This window comes from Seriola lalandi, unplaced genomic scaffold (genome assembly GCF_002814215.2).
Source record: "Seriola lalandi dorsalis isolate HSWRI2012SDOR001 ecotype SW California unplaced genomic scaffold, Sedor1 jcf7180002054901, whole genome shotgun sequence".
Taxonomy (NCBI): Eukaryota; Metazoa; Chordata; class Actinopteri; order Carangiformes; family Carangidae; genus Seriola; species Seriola lalandi.
The window spans coordinates 197,946-218,901 of record NW_019525453.1 but is presented as its reverse complement, the minus strand read 5'-3'; the positions used below and the strand labels follow the sequence as shown (position 1 = coordinate 218,901).

Sequence of the window (20,956 nt, the reverse complement as noted above, 5' to 3'; positions counted from 1 at the left end):
AGCCCGGTTGTACGGCTGCTATATATATTCATACATGAAATAAATAGTTACCACACGGACTTATTATCATCACTGAGTTGAGAGAAGTAGGAAGGAACAAGGAGTCGTGGATATACATCCGACCAGCGTAGTAGCATGCTCTCAACTAACTCAAACCATAACAAAACGTAGTTTGATGACATCACTGGTAAGCGACACACGTTAAAGGCACCTTTCATATATTCAACTGTTACAAAATCAAAAAAGAAAAGTGAAGAAAATGTCCAAAAAAGGACAGAGGGACCCCTGAGGGTTAATAAATCCCATGAACCGCTATTTAAATTACCACTATTATGTTTTTTTCTGTGCTAAATTTAACATTACTGGGGAGCAGAGCAACGCGACTAGAAGTGACAGCAAGAGAGGGATAGTAGCTTCTCCTCTCCTCTGTCTCAGCGGAGACCGTCACAACTTCATTCACTCTTTTAACAAATCAAAAAAAAGACCTAACTAAATGTAATTTAAGACCTAACATGCGGCTAATGTAAAGCTAGCAGAGCTTGGAGAGTTGGTTATCTGGTTGCTAGGCGCACGCACACACGCACACAGGTCAGGAGCTGCCGTTGCCATGGCAATGTGAAAATCTGCCCAGAATTTGGCTTCTACATGGCTTCAAACAACTGCAAATTATGAGAAAACCGTTACTTCTTTTCATAAACCGAAAACACCGTGACAGACACTGAAAACGCCCCGAGGCACTCCTCTCACGTATTCTAGCTGTAGAGGAGTGCCTTGGAGCTGAGCACCCGTGGCACTAATAAGGGTTTAATAATTCTAATTTTCTTTGTGCCGGTTGCAATAATTGCTAAGTGAACTGAAATACTTAAACAGAAAAAATTAATATACTCAAAAAGTGTTTAGGAGGCCAAGATAAGATGGTTTGGCATATGTCCTAGTTGGAGTAAGGTTTGGGCTTCTGTCTCAAAATGTATATAGATTATGTCACTATCCTCTCATATTGAGGTGGTTGCATTACACTGAATACTAGAATTGAATACTATATTGTTATTGTGTAAACAGGGCTCATAAGATATTACCCCTTTAAATAAATTCATATTGAATATTTATATTTATATCTGAAGATATATTCAAGCAGAAAATACAAGAGGAAAAGATGCTTTTAAATGCTTTATATAAAATGTAGTAAAACAGCAATAAAAAAATGCAATAGTCCATCAAGTCACTTTCCCTTTTATAGTGTCTTATGGAGTTTATTAATATTATTTCAAGCACTGACACTATGCATGTAGATTAGCATCACATGTTAAACAAATGACAACTTATTTTTAATTTACATGTTGTGATCCCCAACAGTAAGCAGCTATTCCTTTTAAAACAAAACCAGTAAAACTTACAATATACGTAAGTGTAAATATGTAATGTTTACATCAATGTACTGTCAGTGACCTGACATATGGTTATCATGGAGTATCCCTGATGCTTCAACTGGGACTACACACCCTCAGTGTCCGATTCAGTTTTCACACTGCTCTCAGTGTTTGTACATACAGCTAGTATAGCATATCCTTCAGATACTTGTGGTTCAGCCAGGTTGTAACGCTGGGTATCCTCTGTTTCTGATTCTGTTTTTATATGGCTTTCAGAGTTTGGACATATGGTTAAAGCATATTCAAGGGATCCCCCAGGTTTACCTATTCCCTCAGTAACTGGTTCTGGTGTCATAGCGCCATAATGTGAATAATCTTCCTCCTCTTTGATCTGTATGTTTCCCTGGAGACGACTGTCACAACCTCTACTTACTGGACCCCCAGTCATCTGCATTATTGTCCCAGGATCTTTTGGGGACGTTGTGCCCCCTTTATCCATCCAAAGAGCCTTGTAAGTTCTGACATCAAGAAAATGGGCGCGATTGACGTCTGAAAGGTATTGCAATTGCTGAACAGCTCTACATTCTTCATTTGTTGTCATGTCCATTTCATCCAGAGTAGATTTAGCAATTTTCTTATCTTGTCTCTCTTGCACAGATTCTTTTGACGCTTTGCATTCAAACACAGATGGCAATTGGAAGACCTCGTTTTTTCTGTGCAAATGTTCCTTCTTTGTTTGCAGTGCCAACTGTCTTTTTCTGATTGTTTCCTTCCTTTCATTTTTTTGCGTGGCAGATACAGCTTTCTGTTTACTCACGTATCTAGGATCTCTGTGAGGATATGGCTGGATAAGAAAAACTTCACTGAACCAGGTGGGCCCTTTATTATTTACTGCCACCATTTTGTTGAAATGCAGTGCAGGATTTATATGTCGGCTCTGCATGCCAATGTTAAAGTTGTGTTCAAGAACAGCATTAATGAGCGTACTTTTTGTTCCACACAATCTTTTGATAAAATGAGACACTTCCTTCATAATACCACGTGTCAGTACACAGAGGTTGAGTTTTCTTTTTGGTTTGTCTTTGTCCACACATAGGCTTAAACCTATTTTCTTGCAGAGCAGGTAACTGTCCATTATTGTTTCCTCTGCTGCTTGGAAAGTAGAAGACAGATCCTTGTTGGCTCTTTCAGTCATGTCATGTGAATGAGGACGACGCACATGGTCAGGGTAAGATTCACCCTGATGAAGCTTAAAATTTCTGTCTTGATAACACTTAGGGCAATATTTAGTTTTTGGATAAGAAGAATTTTGCATTTCCTTTAAGTCAGGGAGCTCAAAGTGCATTTTCTGGAATTTGGGTTTTAAAAGTTTTAAAGATCTATTAGTCATTCTCTCCACTTGCTGTGCAAAAACACTGCGACAATGCTCATTTTTCAAATTCAGATTAAAATTGTACTCCAGAATCTCTGTGATGAAATCCTTCTGGGCTGATTGCAGTGATGTAGCAAAACAGTTCATTTCAACCATGATGCCATTGGTCAGTAATTTTGGATCAAGATTTTGTTTTACTCCAGATCCCACATTGAAATCAATGCCTAATTTCTTGCATCTGGAATAAGGATAAAATAGGCAATGTTCTCCATGAGGCACTGAGAGGATCTGTTGAATTTGATTAGCCCGCAATTTCCACAACATTAAATCGAGCTCATTTTCTTGTTCACCATCAGTTGAACTCCCTACATTTTGGTCTATAACTGGAACCTGGGAAGAGCCAGTACTACATGTATCTAAATTTGGGTTGTTCCGGCAATCCATCACCATTGCTGGCAAATCTTTCATTGTGCGTCTTATCCTGTTGAAGCCTACTGCATTTGTCAGATGTTTCTGTTCCACTATGACTGGAATTCGAGCGAGAATTGTTTTACCAACATCAGAGTCTCCATTTTGCGAGTCAAGATCAAAGTTATGTCCGATGATATCAAGACAAATCTGATCAAATGTTCCACACAACTTTTTTGCAAAGTTTGTCACTTCAGTCATTGCCCCAAAGGTCAATTTGTTGATCTTCATTTTTTTATGTGGTTGACTGGAGATTACATTTAGCTTCAGACCAATGTCCTTGCAGAAGGGATAAAGATCCACCCTCTGTTCTTTAGTTTCAGTGTGTGAATCAGGCGGACATATTGGAGCAACATCACACTCAGTTGTTCTCGATATGCTGCTGACTTCAGGGTTGACACTACCCATGCTCTGATTGGCCATGTTAACTGATGACATGGAACCGGGATCTTCACTATTTTTAAGCAGTCTTACTTTATTCATAACTTCACATGCAAAGGTTTTCCTATGATATTTGCTCTGCTTGCCAAAGTCAAAGTTGTAATCAAGAATCTCCATGATGAAATCCTGCTGGGATGAATTAATTGCTAAGGCAAATTTAGCAACTTCAAGCAGAACAGAATTAATCAAAGAGTCAACCTTTAAGGTTTTCCTTGGGCGAAATCCAACATTAAATTCTAGGCCAGCTTTCTTGCACCAGTTGAGTGCACAGTACTCTTTGTCCAGTAAGAAAAGGATTTGTTTTACACGGTTCACACGCAACTTCCACATGTTGCTCTCTGTTTCCATTTCCTCTTCCCTCATGTCACATTTGTATTTCAGATTTCTTGACATCTTTGTCTCTTCTTTAACTCCACACAATCCTATTTCATCAGGCTGACTTGCAAATGTTGGGTTCACATTTGAGATTACAATTGGTAAACTGGAGGAACCATCAGTGGTGGAGAGAAAAGGTTCATTTTTACCCTCGCAGCTTGACTCTGATTCACTATTGATGTCAGAACTTGGTGGGTCTTGTAAGTCATCTCTGTTTTCATCATTTTCTGAATCTGAGTCTAAAGGACACATGTAGCTGTGGTCATCCTCCGCTGTTTGACTGTTACACAAATCAGTGTGATGAAACAGTGTGTTTGTCTCTTCCTGGTCAGCCTGTTCTGTTCTGCATCGCTTGGCAACATGTTCTCTTGTTATTGAAAGAGCTCTTTTTTCACATTTACTTTGTAAATCAAACTGTCTGCTTTTGCTCATGTCTTTATATTGATATAGTGAGGCTTCCACACTGGACAGAGCTGATACTTTGTCACAGGGATATTTCTGTAAGGAATATGGCTCACTTTTAAAATCAGTGATAAGTCGCTCTCTCCTTTTCAGCATATCTAATACCTTGAACCACACTTGATTTTTTTCCTGTTGACTTTTAAGATCAAGCTCAAAATTGTGCTCCAACACACTGAAAACAATAGATCTGTAGGATGCAGTCAGTGCTCTAGTGAACTGTACTAGTTCTAACATCATGCCCTTTGTCAGTAAACCTGGATCTAGACTTTGTTTTGACCAAACATCAAGGCTCAAACCAATTTCTGCACAACAAGGGAATGAGAGAGGAATAACATCCTCTTTCGGTTCGTCTGTTGACTGAGGCTCTGAACACTCTAATTCATCATCATCATCACTGTCATCAGCATGTGGTCCATCCATCTCTTCCATCTTCATATAGTCTTTACATGGTGCTTGTGAACACTTCAATTTATCTTCATGTTCACTTTCATCCATACCATCCATGTCCACCAGGAACCAGTCAGTCTTATATTCTGTAGATCCCATGTTAAGTCCACTTTTGCTGTTGCTGCTACATTCTGGCTCAGATGACGTGTCAAAGAGAGTAAAAGCTTCATGTTTATCTTCAGGAGGTTTTTGGATCAAGTCTCTGACTTTGTGCAGAAGTTGAGAAGTAAACTCAATCCGCTGTTGCTCACTTTTCAATCCAAGATCGAAATTGTTCTCCAGAATGTTTGTGATAAAATGCCATTTAGTTTTGCAAACTGTTTCTGCAAAGTCACAGACTTCCAGTACGACACCATTTGTCACTGAATGTAAATCCAATTTCTTGTGTGTGATTGATCCAACATTAAAATCTAATCCCATTTTTCTGCTGTAATGGAATGGTTCTGGATTCCTTGAGTACTTCTTTACATGTGTAATACGCCACTGCCAAATTGTATTGGCATCCATCTTTTTATTGTTCTTCAGACTGCTGGTGTCCCCGTCTTCCATCCTCAGTGATCTTCTTGATCTTCTATGTCTTCCTTTCCTGTACGTAGTTGACAGGAAAAAATTATAAATAACCCACACACTATACATCAGCCTTAAGTCATAGTCAAGTGTATTAATTATGTAATTGCATTATACTGTTTCATGTATTTTGTGTCAATACACTTGATTACAATTGACAGTCTGAAGGCTCAGTGGAAAAGCAGTGCTTCATACTAATGTATGTAGTCTTTCAGTAAACTTGCTGATGCAAAGCATGTATTCTAGCCAATGTGTATATAATGGCCACATAATGGCTTGTTCTCTTCAACAACAGTTCTGTCAACTGCACAATTCATGTGGCGTGCATTTATTAAGGCCGTGACATCACCTTTAAATCACAGGTTGTTAACATAACCAGTGTAGAAAGCTGGATCGGTCTAACCCAGGCTACAAACAGAAGAATAAATAGTAACATAATAAATAATTAATGAAAAACAAAATCTTTCATAAAACACATTAAAAATCACTTTTATTTTGAATTTTAAGTAGCAGTGAACAATCTGACAATCTTATAACCTCGACCATCTTTTGTCATGTGATCTACTTTTCAGATGCATCGTAGAGATTGCATCATTACAAGGTGCCATATTTAGATATTTAATTTTAAAAGTTCAGTCCCTGCTAAGAAGCCCATTGTTAACTGTTAAACAGATTTTTGTTCAGACTGGTGGAAAGTTCATCTCAAAACTCTGTGTGTAAAATAAATTTTCATTTAGTTGTAAATTAATTGAATGTATTAACAGCTATGTTTTTGATTTGTGGAATTTGTTTATGTATTTACAGATCTGTTTTATATTTGCAAGATATTTTTGTGAGTTTACAAATTTATTTTCTGTGTTTGGGAAAGATGTTTTATATAAACAGATTACACATTGACACACGGATTGTCGATCTGTTCACACAAATAATATTGAGAATGTGGGAGAAAAACGTAGTGAATGTAGATATAAATGGCTTCTGCTGAGAAATTATTATTATTTGTATTCTGTAACAATGGTAACAGTAACTATATAACCTCAGACAATATAACCTCATAAATGACTACAGGCCAGTCACCCTCACATCACACATCCAGAAGACTCTGGAGCGGCTGCATCTCCGCCTTCTAAGTCCACAGGTTGAACATGTGCATCTGGTCAACCGCTGGTGAGGGGCTCCTATACTGTGCCAGACTGAACTGTCACTGGGACAAATCAGTATTTGTACATGGCTTGTTGCAAATAAACTTGCATTGAGTGAAACTCTCAGAATCTTAGTGTCATAAATGAGTCCTCATCTACGGTTGATTTTAATTTACCTATTTAGAGGGTTTTTGTTGTACCTCAAACAGTGAGACTGGGGTCCCAATTTAGTTTCATACTGTGCCTTGTAAAAAGTGGTCAGCTTGGCTAACACGTACTCCAACACATCTGGACCACATTAGTTTGTATCGACATCCTAGTTGGATATCTGTCCAATCAGCATTGATGAAGATCCGTTGTAGCCCTGAAAGAAACACAGGTTTGAATGATTGTTAATTCATGAATGCATTGTTTGTGGGGCACTTAAAAAATAGGTTAAACAGTAAGGTGTGTTATATAACTTTTTGTGCATGTCAATGGTCTACTGAGTCACAAGACTCAAAGTTTACACCAAAGGGAGTAACTGTCAGGGCAAAACCCAGTTTTTTTCTTTGTACAAAATGCCTCGTTGGGGGTCCACATATTACTTCCTGGTCCTATTGACATCAATATGTTTCTTGATGCTGCCCACCTGCAAGCTTGGCACGCCCCCCACACAAGGCACAGCACGTAACTACTTATAATGAGCTTTATTTAGTTTTGCAGCCATGCCGAAAAGACAGTGTTCTCAGTCTGCTTCATTTTTTCCACGGTTACCTCCACTGCTCCAAACAGTATAGTGTGAGCCCAGCAATCCAACGAGGACTGCTTCAGAAAACAGTGCACAGTTAGATGCAACAGTTATTTCAGAAAGACGAGACAGTCCACACTTAATTTGGCCGAACGTGGGACTCAGGCTCACAGAAAATATAAAAAAATAGAATTTCAAGCCTTTTTCAATAAATTCTATTTCATGTAAAACATGCTTGACATCCTTTTTTTCCAAATTGAGTGACAAAACATCCATTTTCTGATTTTCATTTCAGATTAGAAAATTGACTGAGGCAAAGGTATTTGGATTCAAAACAAATTATTTCAGTTTTCTCTCATTTTCTACATCAGATAAGAGAAATGTAAGAAAACAAAACAGCAAAACAGGCATTATTTATCTGAAAGGTCAAAACAATCTTGTCAGTCTGGTACAATGTCATCGAGTTCACATGATAGCCAATGCTGATGATACACCATATTTGGTGACCACTGTAAAATGTGACTGAAAGAGGCACAGTTATTTGGACATTGATTTGCATAAGTGATTGTTAGTATTTACACTATTTAATCTTTAAGGCAGATAAAAGTAAGGTGAAGTACCAAACAATATGTAGATGCTGCATAGTTTTATGCAATTTCAAGGTACAGTAGGGTCACAGTTTATGATGACCTGTGTAAGAAAATGTGATAATCATTCTAATGTGCTCCCGCTAACCCCTGATATATTTTTGGTGGTGTTAAAAGGGTGAGTTAAATGCCAATTGAAGAATTTCTTTTAAATTTCCAGGTACCGGTCAACTGAGGCACAGCAGAATGAAGCTCACAATTTTATCTTCAGACAAAAGATTATTGATTGAAGACGATTTTAATATCCACAACATCATATAACATCAAAAAGTAAAATATGACAAACTCTTATTTTGACATGGGGTTCAATGTTAACTGAAGTCCCACCCACACAGCCATTGACTGCTTGGTTAGAGTATAAAATAAATGCTGTCAGGTCACATGCATTCTGCTACCTCAGTTGTACCACTTTCTGTAGTTATGCTAAAAAAAAAACAGCTCTATCAGGTGCATACTGCTATTCCTAATGGATGTGATATGACTGCTTTCACTGTTGTAAGGCATACCTCTGGTGAATTAATGAATGACATGCTTACAATGATCACGATTAGTAGTCAATTGCTTATATGGATCAAAAAGCTTGGGACATTCCTATACAGACGCAGTTTAAATAATTTGCTTATAGTAAACAAGTAGTCCACTTACAGCGCTCATTTGGGGTCTTTTCATACTTGACAACATTCATTCATTTTCTACCGCTTATCCTCTAGTATGGTCGCGGGGGGGCTGGAGCCTATCCCAGAGAGGCAGGGTACACCCTGGACAGGTCGCCAGTCCATCGCAGGGCAAACACATAGAGACAGACAACCATTCACACTCACAGCCACACCTATGGTCAATTTAGAGTATCCAATTAGCCTAGTCCCCATTTTGCATGTCTTTGGACTGTGGGAGGAAGCCGGAGTACCCGGAGAGAACCCACACTTGCACGGGGAGAACATGCAAACTCCACACAGAAAGATCCCACGGCCGAGCTGGGACAGCGCTAACCACTGCAACACCGTGCAGCCTACTTGACAACATATAGAAAGGTATTTAAAACCTCTGTGACTGTCTGACGGATGCTTCCTATCTTACCTGCTTTAGCACTGTGAACACTATAATTTTCTCTACGAAAAGAAAGGAGAAATGCAAAATTTAAAGCAACGTACCATTGTAGTTTCACCATGCCTAGACCAATATGTAGGCGACGTTGACGTACGATCCAGCGGCCAATGCGGCGTCTACATCAGTGGCGGCTGCTGGTCTTATAAGGAGGGGAAGCTCATTTTCGGCCTACATCATAAAATGTGTCCGTTTATTTAAATGTAAATTCGCAGAGTGACAGAAGAGAGTCGCCAAACACAACGCTAGTCATTTTTAACAAAGACAAAGTCGCTGAGGATCAGTAACGTCTCCAGATCAACTCCGAACAACGGAATGAAAAACTTGAAAATTTTTCCGGTGGATGCTTATACTTCAAGATCGCTGATTCGCTAATTTCGCTGTCAATCAAAAAGGGACTCAGCCTCAGACAGATCATCCAATCATCATGCAGAAGCCGAGCGTCCGGGCCAGCCCACTGTCGCATAGACCCCCAGAGACGCTGAGCGTCCGATGGGCGGGACAAAGCCCAGCATTTATCCAATGACCGTCTAGTTTCGCTGCAGTGGGACAACCCACTCTATGCTTCCCCAGTGAAGTCAGGAGACGCTCGGCGTCTGCACTGTGTAAAGCTCTGTGGCGCTGCGGGGATGAATGAGAAGAAGTCGTGTCGGTTACCTGTGATAAGTAGCTGATTCTGAACAAAAGATGAACGTGTTCTAGCGCATATTTAGTCAATGAAATGTTCACACAAAAGAACATATTTGACCACTTATTTTGTTGACATTTTAGGGGAAGCTGAGCTTCCCTTGCAGTCTTAGAGCAATCGCCACTGGTCTACATATATATGTCTATGGCACCCACAGCCTCTTCTTTGCTGCTCTCTTTCTTCTTGTTACCAGTGGCGCTAACGCTTGTTTCATGGAAAGATTCATCTTAGTTGCTGCCAACAATAGACTTTAAATACAGCGTGAACGCCCCACTTTACAGTGACGTTTCCCACTAGATGTTTGGAAGACTCCACCTATGTTTGCTGAAAACGCCACTACTGGCTGGGAATTTTGGAAATTCTGGCTGGGAATTTTGGAAATGTTCTGCGTTAGAAACTATAAAGTTTATCAAATAGATTACGTGGTATTGGGTCACTGCATAGACTCGCGTACTTGCCGATCCCCAAACCAGTATTTTGGCCAGTGAAACGTGTGTTTAGAATACCAAATGTATAAGGCCTAGTTCATTATCTTTAGATAAATGCGCAATCCGCTATGAATACAATATGATAGAAGAGGATTAAACAAACGGAAGCTTACTCACCTAATGTGGGTTGAACAATCTCCCTTGTTCTCCCCTCTTTTCACTTGTGAAGAACACACGGTTTCGCCAATAATGTTTTTATGTAAGTAGATTTAAGGGCATGAAAACTGTCAATTGCGCTTAACTACGAAACAGATCCAAAGCTCTCAGAGGAAGTGATGACAAAGAGCCGCGCCTGGGGACTTCAAAATAAAAGGGTCTAAGAAACGAGCCGTCAAGTATTCCTACGTTTCTATCTTCTTCTTCTTCGATGGTGTTTAACGGCAGCTGGCATCCAAGTAGTTGCATTATCGCCGTCTTTCGATATCATTCAGCTTCTACATTGTCCACTCTACTAGATCTTTTCCCAGAGTCCCGTTTCCCGCAAGTGGTTACTCATGCATGATCTCCCGTTTGCTTGAAGCTCACTCCAGTATGTTCCTCAGTTCCATTCCTCTCATCCCCAAACGCACCATCTCCTTCAACATATCCTCCCTTTCTGATGTGTATTTACTGCATTTAATAATGACATGTTCTATAGTTTCTTGTCCCTGACATTGCGCACAAAGACTATTTACAAAGAATACTTCGAAGATTGCTGTGTCCTATTCTTAATCTTGATATGATGATCTCTTCTCTCCTATTTCATCCCTTGTACCTTTTGAACTGTATATATTTGTCTCCCCTTTGTCTCCTGAGCCCAGTGTTGTTGCCATTCTCTGTGATATATTTTTCCTTACAATACGTTTTCCCTTTTAGATATCTTAATATGATCTGTATTTCTTTTCTGTAGAGCTTGTTTAGCCAGTTTGTCCACTTTTTAGTTCCCTCTATGCCTATGTGAGCTGGTGTCCATAAAAATATGATTGGTGCCTTGGTTGATTGCTTTTGAGTGAACTGATGCTATTTGGAATTGTGACTGCAGATCCTTTACTGTCTGTGATTGGGTCTTTTGAGCCATCAGTAAAAATGTGCACTGTTTCTAGTTTGCTTCCACACATGTCCAGGTGAAAATTCCTCCTACCCCCTCCTTCTCATAAAGAGCATTAATTTAGTTTTTTCAACCGATAGTTTAAATCCCCATTTCTTCCCCCACATTTCTACTTGCTTGTAGTTTTTTAACTACATGTTCTAAATTCCTTCATTTTTTCCACAAGGCCCCATCATCTGCAAATAATAACCTTCCCATATTTGGTGACATAGACTAAAATACATAATTTATCATGATTGAGAATAATATAGAACTAATGAAACTCCCTTGTGTAGTGCCATTTCTGCTCCAGTTTAAATAAATGTGATGTCAGGGCAATGGGCCTATAATTTGATGGGTTGCATCTTTCCCTGGTTTCCTTACAGGTACAATAACTGCCTCCTTCCAGGCAGCTGGTATACTACCTTCATCCCACACTTTATTATACAATGTTAATACTTTAATCAATAATTCACTCCTTAAATGTTTTAACATTATATAACCTATTACATCCTTTCCTGGAGCAGTCATTCCAGTTTTAGCAAGTGCTCTTTTTAGTTCTTCCATTGTAAATGGAACACTCAGTTCATCATCAGTATTCTTCTTCCTTAAAGCATCCATATTTTCAGATTTAGTTTTTTTTTTTGTACCTCTTCTTCCCTCCTCAGATAAGTTGTTAGAACTGTGTATCACAACAAAAGTATTAGCTTTGCTTTCTCACTATTAGTTACTGCTAATTCATTTTCAATTGTTAACTCCATTCCCTTCTGTCCCCTCCCATCTTTCTAATCATTCCCCACACTTCTCCTACTGGAGTTGTGTTCCCAATTGTGTCACAAGACTTTTTCCCAATGTCATTTCTTCTTGCCTCATTCTCTTTCTCACTAATGTCTTAGATCTTTTTTTTTGTGTATCATGTGCTGGAAGTTGTGGGTTCTATTCATTAATTTAAATGCCCTGTTTCTATTTCTAACAGCCTCTTTACATGTATTATTCAACCATGGCACTGCTTTCCTGTTTGTTTTTCCCTAACTTTTAGGAATAGATTTTAGAACGACTGCCGTAATACCTTCTGTTATCATATCATTTAAAGTATCAATATGCATACTTCCATTGATCTTATTTAGATAACCATCACTTTCTTGAACTTCTCCAAGTTAGCTTTGCTGTAAACCCATTTTCTACCCCTGTCTACTTCTGTTACTGATATATGATTGTTTTGATCTGCCTATGTTTCCTTCATTACTTGCTTTCCAGTCAAACATTGGGGCGATGTTACTAGAAACCAGTGTTATGTCAAGTGCATACGCTTTCCTGTATCCTGTTTCCTTTAAATCCAACTCATCTATAGGTACTTTGATATCTGGCTCACACTGGGCGATGAACCTCAATATCTGACAGGAGCTGTGGTCAGAGAGAAAAGGGCATGAACAAAGCTGAGGGTGCATAATGGGGAGCGTGGGTATTCTTATTGTGACAGGGACAAAAGTGTGTGTGCTTGAGTCTTCAGTGCTATCAAAATGAAGCAAAACCTTTCTGCCCACTAGATTTTTACTGTGAATGTATTGGGTTACACACCTGACACACCTGCTGTTTCTGCCAGGATAACAAATGCATCTGCTGTTTATCAAATCACTTAAAAAGCCCTCTGTTGAATCAGAGATGGTGTCGACAGCAAACTTAGCTTGTTGCCTCAAATTAATCAAGTTTATGTGTTTGTTCACATTTCTCATTGTACTAGACGATGCAAATTCATCCTCCTTCAGTCGGGTGTTGGAGCAACCTCTGCCACAGGTCAGGAAAACATGGTACCACACCAGCACAGACTGAAACATGTACTTGCAACCAACCATTTTCAAAACCTATGCTTACTTAAGATCAAGCACCAGTGGATTTCTATCATGCGTCCAACCGTTTCCTTTCCACAGCAGTTAAGGAGATTTCCCATTCTGGGAGTTAAAGTGAAATGACACGATTTTAATTATACTCATGAAGATTAGCATTCATTCTCTTTCAGTTGAATCCTACTGTCATGAGACATTTTAAGATGTAATGTGAAATTTTAAGGTTGTAATGATGATGATTTTGATCATTTAATTTGGTTTTCATCAAAATTCATATAACAGCAATAATAATAAAATAATTTCACCTCTTTCAACAAGCTCTAACACACAAACCCCGAGATTTCTTAAGGATGTCAGTGTTTACCTCTCAACTCTGCCTTGAAGAAAACAGACAAATACCATAAGGATTGTGAATTTATCATAGGAAAATAAAAGTTTGTCATCATCTTATATCTTATATTTAGGTGTGTGTACAAGATGTGACAGGATGTTCTCATTTTAAAACCATGTCTTTTGATGACTGAAAAGTAAAATGTAAATTGCATTTATGCTGCCAACTTCCTCCTTGCTGAATGATCTGTTGTATATTATCAGAGTAGATCTGGGTGGGACAGAAGACAAGTTGGTCGTTTTTTAAAGTCTTTGGATTGTCTTCTATGACCGAATGACGGCCGTTCTAATAATCAGTACATCACTCCCTAAAATCACCATAGTTCTTTGTAGTTCCCAACATCTTTCATTTTTTATTGTCAGTAAGCACCTATTCCTTTTAGAAAAAAAAAAACAAAAAAAACAACAACATAAAAAAATAGCATATACATGACAATGAAGGTCAAAAAAGGCACTAATAAACAAACTGGAAAAACAATTGAAAACACAAACAACCACTTAAAAACAGACCAGAATGCCTCCAAAGGCTAAATTACAATAATCTTATATCTACAAAGAAAAGTTCAGTGTAACATTATCCTAAAAACAAATTCTTGTGAAATTCTCACAAATTATTGTACCAACAGCTGAACACAAAGGGTAAAAAGAATAAGAAGCCGTTATGAGTTGTTTTGAAAGCTTTTAGTCAACCCTATTCATCTTTGTTCAACACAATTTAAACAGGAATCATTGTTACTAATTCGCTCTTATCCATTTAATGTAAGACACTTGTCTCTTGTGTGAACCATCATTTAGCTTTAAATTAATTCTTCAAATGCATTCCCCTTTAAAAGAAATGTATTTTCACAGCAAATGAGAACTCCATTCAAATTGTACTCTTTATTGCTAAACCATTTATGAGTGTGAAACACCTGTCTCTTGTGTGAACCATCATTTAGACTATTAAGAATCTTGTTCCTGTTTGATTTCCACTTCACTTTGTGTTTGAAACATCTCCATAATGAAGACTGACCGATTTTCTTGCTCCTGTTTGATCAATGTACTCTCTGTGTCCTGACATATGGTTACCATGGAGTATGATGATCCTGCTGCTTCGACTGGGATTTCATACTTGACATCCTCACTGTCTGATTCTGTTTTCACACTGCTCTCAGTCTTTGTACCTACATAGTGCCTGGCATATCCTTCAGATACTTGTGGTTCAGCCAGGTTATAACACTGGGCATCCTCTGTTTCTGATTCTGTTTTTATATGGCCTCCAGAGTTTGGACATATGGTTAAAGTATATCCAAGGGATCCTGGAGATTTACCCATTTCCTCAGTGACTGGTTCTGGTTTCATATCACCATAATGTGAATCATCTTCCTCCTCTTTGATCTGTATGTTTCCCTGGAAACGACTGTCACAATCTCCACTCACAGGACTCCCTGTCATCTGCATTATTGTCCCAGGATTGGTTTGAGACTTTGTGTCCTCCTCTTCAAACCAAAGATCCTTGTCAGTTTCAACATCAAGATGGGCATGATTGACATCTGAAAGGTTTCTCAATGGCTGAACAGCTCTACATCCTTCATTCGTTTTTGTTGTTTTCAAAGATGATTTAGGCCTTTTCTTATTTTGTCTCTTTTGTACCAATCTTTTTGATTCTTTGCGTTCAAACACAAATGGTAATTTGAATACCTCATTTGTTCTGTGCAAATTGTACCGGTATTGTTTGACCATGGTTTTGACTTTGGATGCAGTTGCTATGGAAAATTCCCACCGCCTGTAATGTTGTGAGCTTAGATCAAAGTTATAGTCAAGGATGTCAAACAGTGCGCCTGGGAAATAGTGTCCTGCTTTCTTACCTAGAAATCTACAGATCTCCATCACTACAGCTCTAGTCAACAGCTTTAAGTCCAGTTTTTCCTTGTCTCCTGATTTTGATGTCACATCTAGGTCCAGATCCATCTCTGTGCAAATGGGATAACAGTCTCCACTACTCTGCCTATCTCTCCTTGATTTTACAGCACCCATGTTATCACTCGATAGTGTGGCTTCTTCCTTCTTTGTTTGCAGTGCCAACTGTCTTTGTCTGATTGTTTCCTTCCTTTCATTTCGTGTGGCAGTTGCCTCTTTCACTTTTCTCACATCTCTAAGCTCTCTCGGAGTACAAGCCTGAATAACAAAAACTTCTCTGAACCAGGTGGGCCCTCCACCATACAGTGTCGCCATTCTGTAGAACAGCAGTGAGAGATTTATATCTTGGTTCTGCATGCCAAGGTTGAAGTTGTGTTCAAGAACATCATTAATGAGCTTATGTTTTGTTCCACACAACCTTTTGGCAAAACTAGCCACTTCCCTCATAATACCATTTGTCAATACACGGGGGTCAAGTTTATCTTTTGGTTTGTCTTTGTCAACACATAGGCTTAGACCTATTTTCTTGCATAGCCGGTAACTGTCCATTATTGTCTCCTCTGCTGCTTGGAAAGCAGAGGACAGATCCTTTGTAGGCTTCTGAGCTGTGCAGTTTACTTCTGGAGAGACTGTGTCAGTCATGGCATGTGGATGAGGATGTAGCAAGGGGTCAGGGTCAGATTCATCACGACAAAGTTTATCATTTCTGTCTTGATAACATTTGGGGCAATATTTTAATTTTGGATAAGTAGATTCATCTATGCCTCTTGAGTCAGGGAGCTTAAAAGGCTCTTTCCGGTATCTGGGTTTGTTAGATTTGAATTGATAATTATTAACTTTTTCCGAAACTCGCTGTGCAAAGACGTTGTGACACACCTCATTGTTCAAATTCAGATGAAAATTGTAATCCAGTATCTCTGTGATGAAATCACTTTGGGCTGATTGCAGTGCTGCTGTAAAAGTGCTCATTTCAACCATGATGCCATTGGTCAGTAATTTTGGATCAAGATTTAGTTTTACTCCAGATGCCACATTGAAATCAATGCCCAATTTTTTGCATCTGGAATAAGAATAAAGTGGGCAATGTTCTACATGAGGCACTGAGAAGATCTGTTGAATTTGATTAGCCCGCAATTTCCACAACAATAAATCAAGCTCATTTTCTTGTTCAGTGTCAATGGAACTCCCTACATGTTGGTCTATGATGGGAGTCTGGGAAGAGCCAGTACTACATGTATCTAAATTTGGGTTGTTCTGGCAATCCATCACCATCATTAAGAATTCTTTGTGCTTTATTGGCTTTATTTTATTGAAGCCTGTTACATTTGTTAGATTTCTTTGTTCCAATATAACAGGAATTCGTGCGACAATGGTTTTAGCAAAGTCAGAGTCTCCATTTTGCCAATCAAAATCAAAGTTGTGTCTGAGGATGTCAAGACAAATCTGATCAAATGTTGCACACAACTTTTCTGCAAAGTTTTTCAATTCAGTCATTGCCCCATTGGTCAATTTGTTGATCTCAAGTTTTTTATGTGGCTGACTGCCGATTACATTTAGCTTCAGACCAATGTCCTTGCAGAAAGGATAAATGTCCACCCTGTGTTCTTTAGTTTCAGCTTGTAAATCAGAAGGACACAAAGGAGCAGCATCACACCCTGTTCTCGATATGCTGCTGACTTCAGGGTTGACGCTGCCCATGCTCTGACTGGCTATGTTAACTGATGACACGAGACCAGGAAGTTCAAAAACCTCTTTTGAATGTTTGACTGCATCTTCACTATTTTTAAGCTGTCTTACTCTATTCATAACCTCATATGCAAAGGTTTTCCTATGGTGTTCGCTCCACAGGCCAAGGTCAAAGTTGTACTCAAGAATCTCCATGATGAAATCCTGCTGGGATGAATTCATTGCTAAGGCAAATTTAGCAATTTCAAGCAGAATAGAATTAGACAAAGAGTCAACACTGAAGATTTGTTTTGGGCCAAATCCAACATCAAACTCTAGGCCGGCTTTCTTGGACCAGGCGAATGCACAGTACTCTTTTTCTAGTGAGCAAAGGATTTGTTTTACACGATTTGCACGCAGCTTCCACATATTGCTCGCTGTTTCCATTTCCTCTTCTTCCATGTCACATTTGTATGGCACATTTCTTGGAATATTGGTCTTCTCTTCATCTCCACACAGTCCTCTTTCATCAAGCTGACTTGCAAATGTTGGGTTCACATTTGAGATCACGATTGGTAAACTAGATGAACCATCAGTGGAAGTGAGGAAAGGTTCATGTGTACCCAGACAGCTTGATTCTGATTCACTATGGATGTCAGAACTTGTTGGATTTTGCAAGTCTAGGGCTAGACCCAGCCTTTTGCAAAAGGGATAGCGGTCTCCACAACTCTGCTTATCATTCCTTATTTTTGCGGCTTCCATATATTCACTCTTCATCAGTGTGGCTTCTTCCTTCTTTGTTTGCAGTGCCAATTGTCTTTTTCTGATTGTTTCCTTCCTTTCATTTTTCTGCATGGCTGATATCTGTTTCTGTTTACTCACATTTCTAGGATCTCTGTGAGGACATGGTTCAGTAACCAAAATGTCACTGAACCATTTGGGCCCTTTGTTATTTAGTCCCATCACTCTTTGGAACAGCAATACAAGATTTATATCCCGGTTCAGAATGCCAATGTTAAAGTTGTGTCCAAGGAAATCATTAATTAGCTTATTTTTTGTTCCACACAATCTTTTGGCAAAACTAGCCACTTCCCTCATAATCTTGCATGTCAATACACGGATATTAAGTTTATCCCTTGGTTTGTCTTTGTCCACACATAGGCTTAAACCTATTCTCTTGCAGTGAGGGTACCTGTCCATTATTGTTTCCTCTGCTGCTTGGAAAAGAGAGGACAGATCCTTTGTAGATGTTTGGTCAGTGCAGTCTGCTTCTGCAAAGACTATGTCAGTCATGGCATGTGGACGGGGATGAAGTACATTCACAGGATTAGCTTGATCCTGACAAAGTTTATAATTTCTGTCTTCATAACATTTGGGGCAAAATTTATTTTTCGGATAAGTAGATTCATTGATGAATCTTGAGTCAGGAAGCTCAAAAGGCATTTTCAGCAATCTGGGTTTGTTAGATTTAAAAGCCGTTGTTGTCATTTTTTCCACAACTTGCTGTGCAAAGACACTGCGGCAGATCTCATTGTTAAAAGTCAGATGAAAATTGTACTCCAGAATCTCTGTGATGAAATGCTTTTGGGCTGATTGCAGTGCTGTAGCAAGAGTGCTTACTTCAACCATGATACCATTGGTCAGTAATTTTGGATCAAGATTTTGTTTTACTCCAGATCCCACATTGAAATCAATGCCCAATTTCTTGCATCTGGAGTAAGAATAAAGTGGGCAATGTTCTACATGAGGAACTGAGAGGATCTGTTGAATTTGATCAGCCCGCAATTTCCACAACAATAAATCGAGCTCATTATCTTGTTCAGTGTCAGTGGAACTCCCTACATTTTGGTCTATGATTGGAGCCTGGGAAGAGCCAGTACTACATGTATCTAAATTTTGGTTGTTCTGGCAATCCATCACCATCACTGACAAATCTTTTATTGTGTTCTTTAACTTCTTAGACCCTGTTAGATTTGATAGATTTTTGTGATCCAATATAACAGGAATTCGAGCAAGAATAGTTTTGGCATGGTCGGAATCTCCATTTTGCCAATCAAGATCAAAGTTGTGTCTGAGGATGTCAATACAAATCTGATCAAATGTTCCACACAACTTTTCTGCAAAGTTTGTCACTTCAGTCATTGCCCCATTGGTCAATTTGTTGATCTCAAGTTTTTTATGTGGCTGACTGCCGATTACATTTAGCTTCAGACCAATGTCTTTGCAGAAGGGATAGATGTCCACCCTGTGTTCTTTAGTTTCAGTGTGAGAATCAGGAGGACACATGGGAGCAGCATTACACTCAGCTGTTCTTGATATGCTGCTGACTTCAGGGTTGACGCTGCCCATGCTCTGACTGGCCATGTTAACTGATGACATAAGATCAGGAAGTTCAAAAACCTCTTTTGAATGTTTGACTGCATCATCACTATTTCTAAGCTGTCTTACTCTATTCATAACTTCACATGCAAATGTTTTCCTATGGTGTTCGCTCCACAGGCCGAAGTCAAAGTTGTACTCAATAATCTCCATGATGAAATCCTGCTGGGATGAATTAATTGCTAAGGCTAATTTGGCAACTTCAAGCAGAACAGTATTAGTCAAACAGTCAACACTGAAGTTTTGCTTTGGGCCAAATCCAACATCAAATTCTATGCCAGCTTTCTTTGACCAGAAGAATGCACAATACTCTTTTTCTAGTAAGGAAAGGATTTGTTTTACACGATTTGCACGCAACTTCCACATGTTGCTCGCCGTTTCCATTTCCTCTTCTTCCATGTCACATTTGTATGGCACATTTCTTGGAATCTTTGTCTTCTCCTCATCTCCACACTGTCCTCTTTCATCAGGCTGACTTGCAAATGGTAAACTGGAGGACCCGTCAGTGGTGGTGAGGAAAGGTTCATCTCCATTTTCATAATTTTCTGAATCTGTGACTTCGTCTGAGTCTAAAGGACACATGTAGCCGTGATTATCCTCCAATGTTTGACTGGTCCACAAATCAGTGTGATGAGACAGTGTGTTTGCCTCTTCCTGTTCAGCCTGTTCTGTTCTGCACCGTTTGGTGACATGTTCTCTAGTTGTTGAAAGAGCTCTTTTTTCCTGTTTACGTCTTAAATCAGAGTGCCTTCTTTTGCTGACTTCAAAGTGATATAGTGACGTTCCCACACTGGGCAAAGGGGATCCTTTTTCAAGGAGATTTGTCTGAAAGGAAAATGGCTCACTTTTAAAATCAGTGATAAGTCGCTCTCTCCTTTTCAGTATGTCTAATACCTTGAACCAAACTTGATTTTTTTCCTGTTGATTTTTAAAATCAAGTTCAAAATTATGCTCCAACACACTAAGAACAATAGATCTGTAGGATGCAGTCAGTGCTCTAGTGAACTGTACTAGTTCTAACATCATGCCCTTTGTCAGTAAACCTGGATCTAGACTTTGTTTTGACCAAACATCAAGGCTCAAACCAATTTCTGCACAACAAGGGAACGAGGGAGGAACAACATCCTCTTTCGGTTCGTCTGTTGACTGAGGCTCTGAATACTCTAATTCATCAACATTATCACTGTCATCAGCATGTGGTCCATCCATCTCTTCCATCTTCATATAGTCTTTAGATGGTGCTCGTGAACACTTCAATTTATCTTCATGTTCACTTTCATCCATACCATCCATGTCCACCAAGAACCAGTCAGTCTTATATTCTGTAGATCCCATGTTAGGTCCACTTTTGCTGTTGCTGCTACATTCTGGCTCAGATGACGTGTCAAAGAGAGTAAAAGCTTCATGTTTATCTT

General features: G+C 39.1%; 1 protein-coding gene across 8 annotated transcripts in view; it reads right to left on the bottom strand.

Moving 5' to 3' along the window:
• Window positions 1–1,154: 1,154 nt before the first annotated feature.
• Window positions 1,155–20,956, bottom strand: part of LOC111672649 (uncharacterized) — a 44,387-nt gene continuing 24,585 nt past the window's right edge. The window contains exons 1-3 of one of the 8 annotated variants that reach the window (XR_015436087.1): window positions 9,170–10,399; window positions 6,920–7,005; window positions 1,155–5,518 (exon numbers count right to left, since the gene is read on the bottom strand). The gene's annotated coding sequence lies outside the window, so the exon portion shown is untranslated. The other 7 variants (XR_015436086.1, XR_015436079.1, XR_015436082.1 and 4 more) reach the window with 7 other exon arrangements.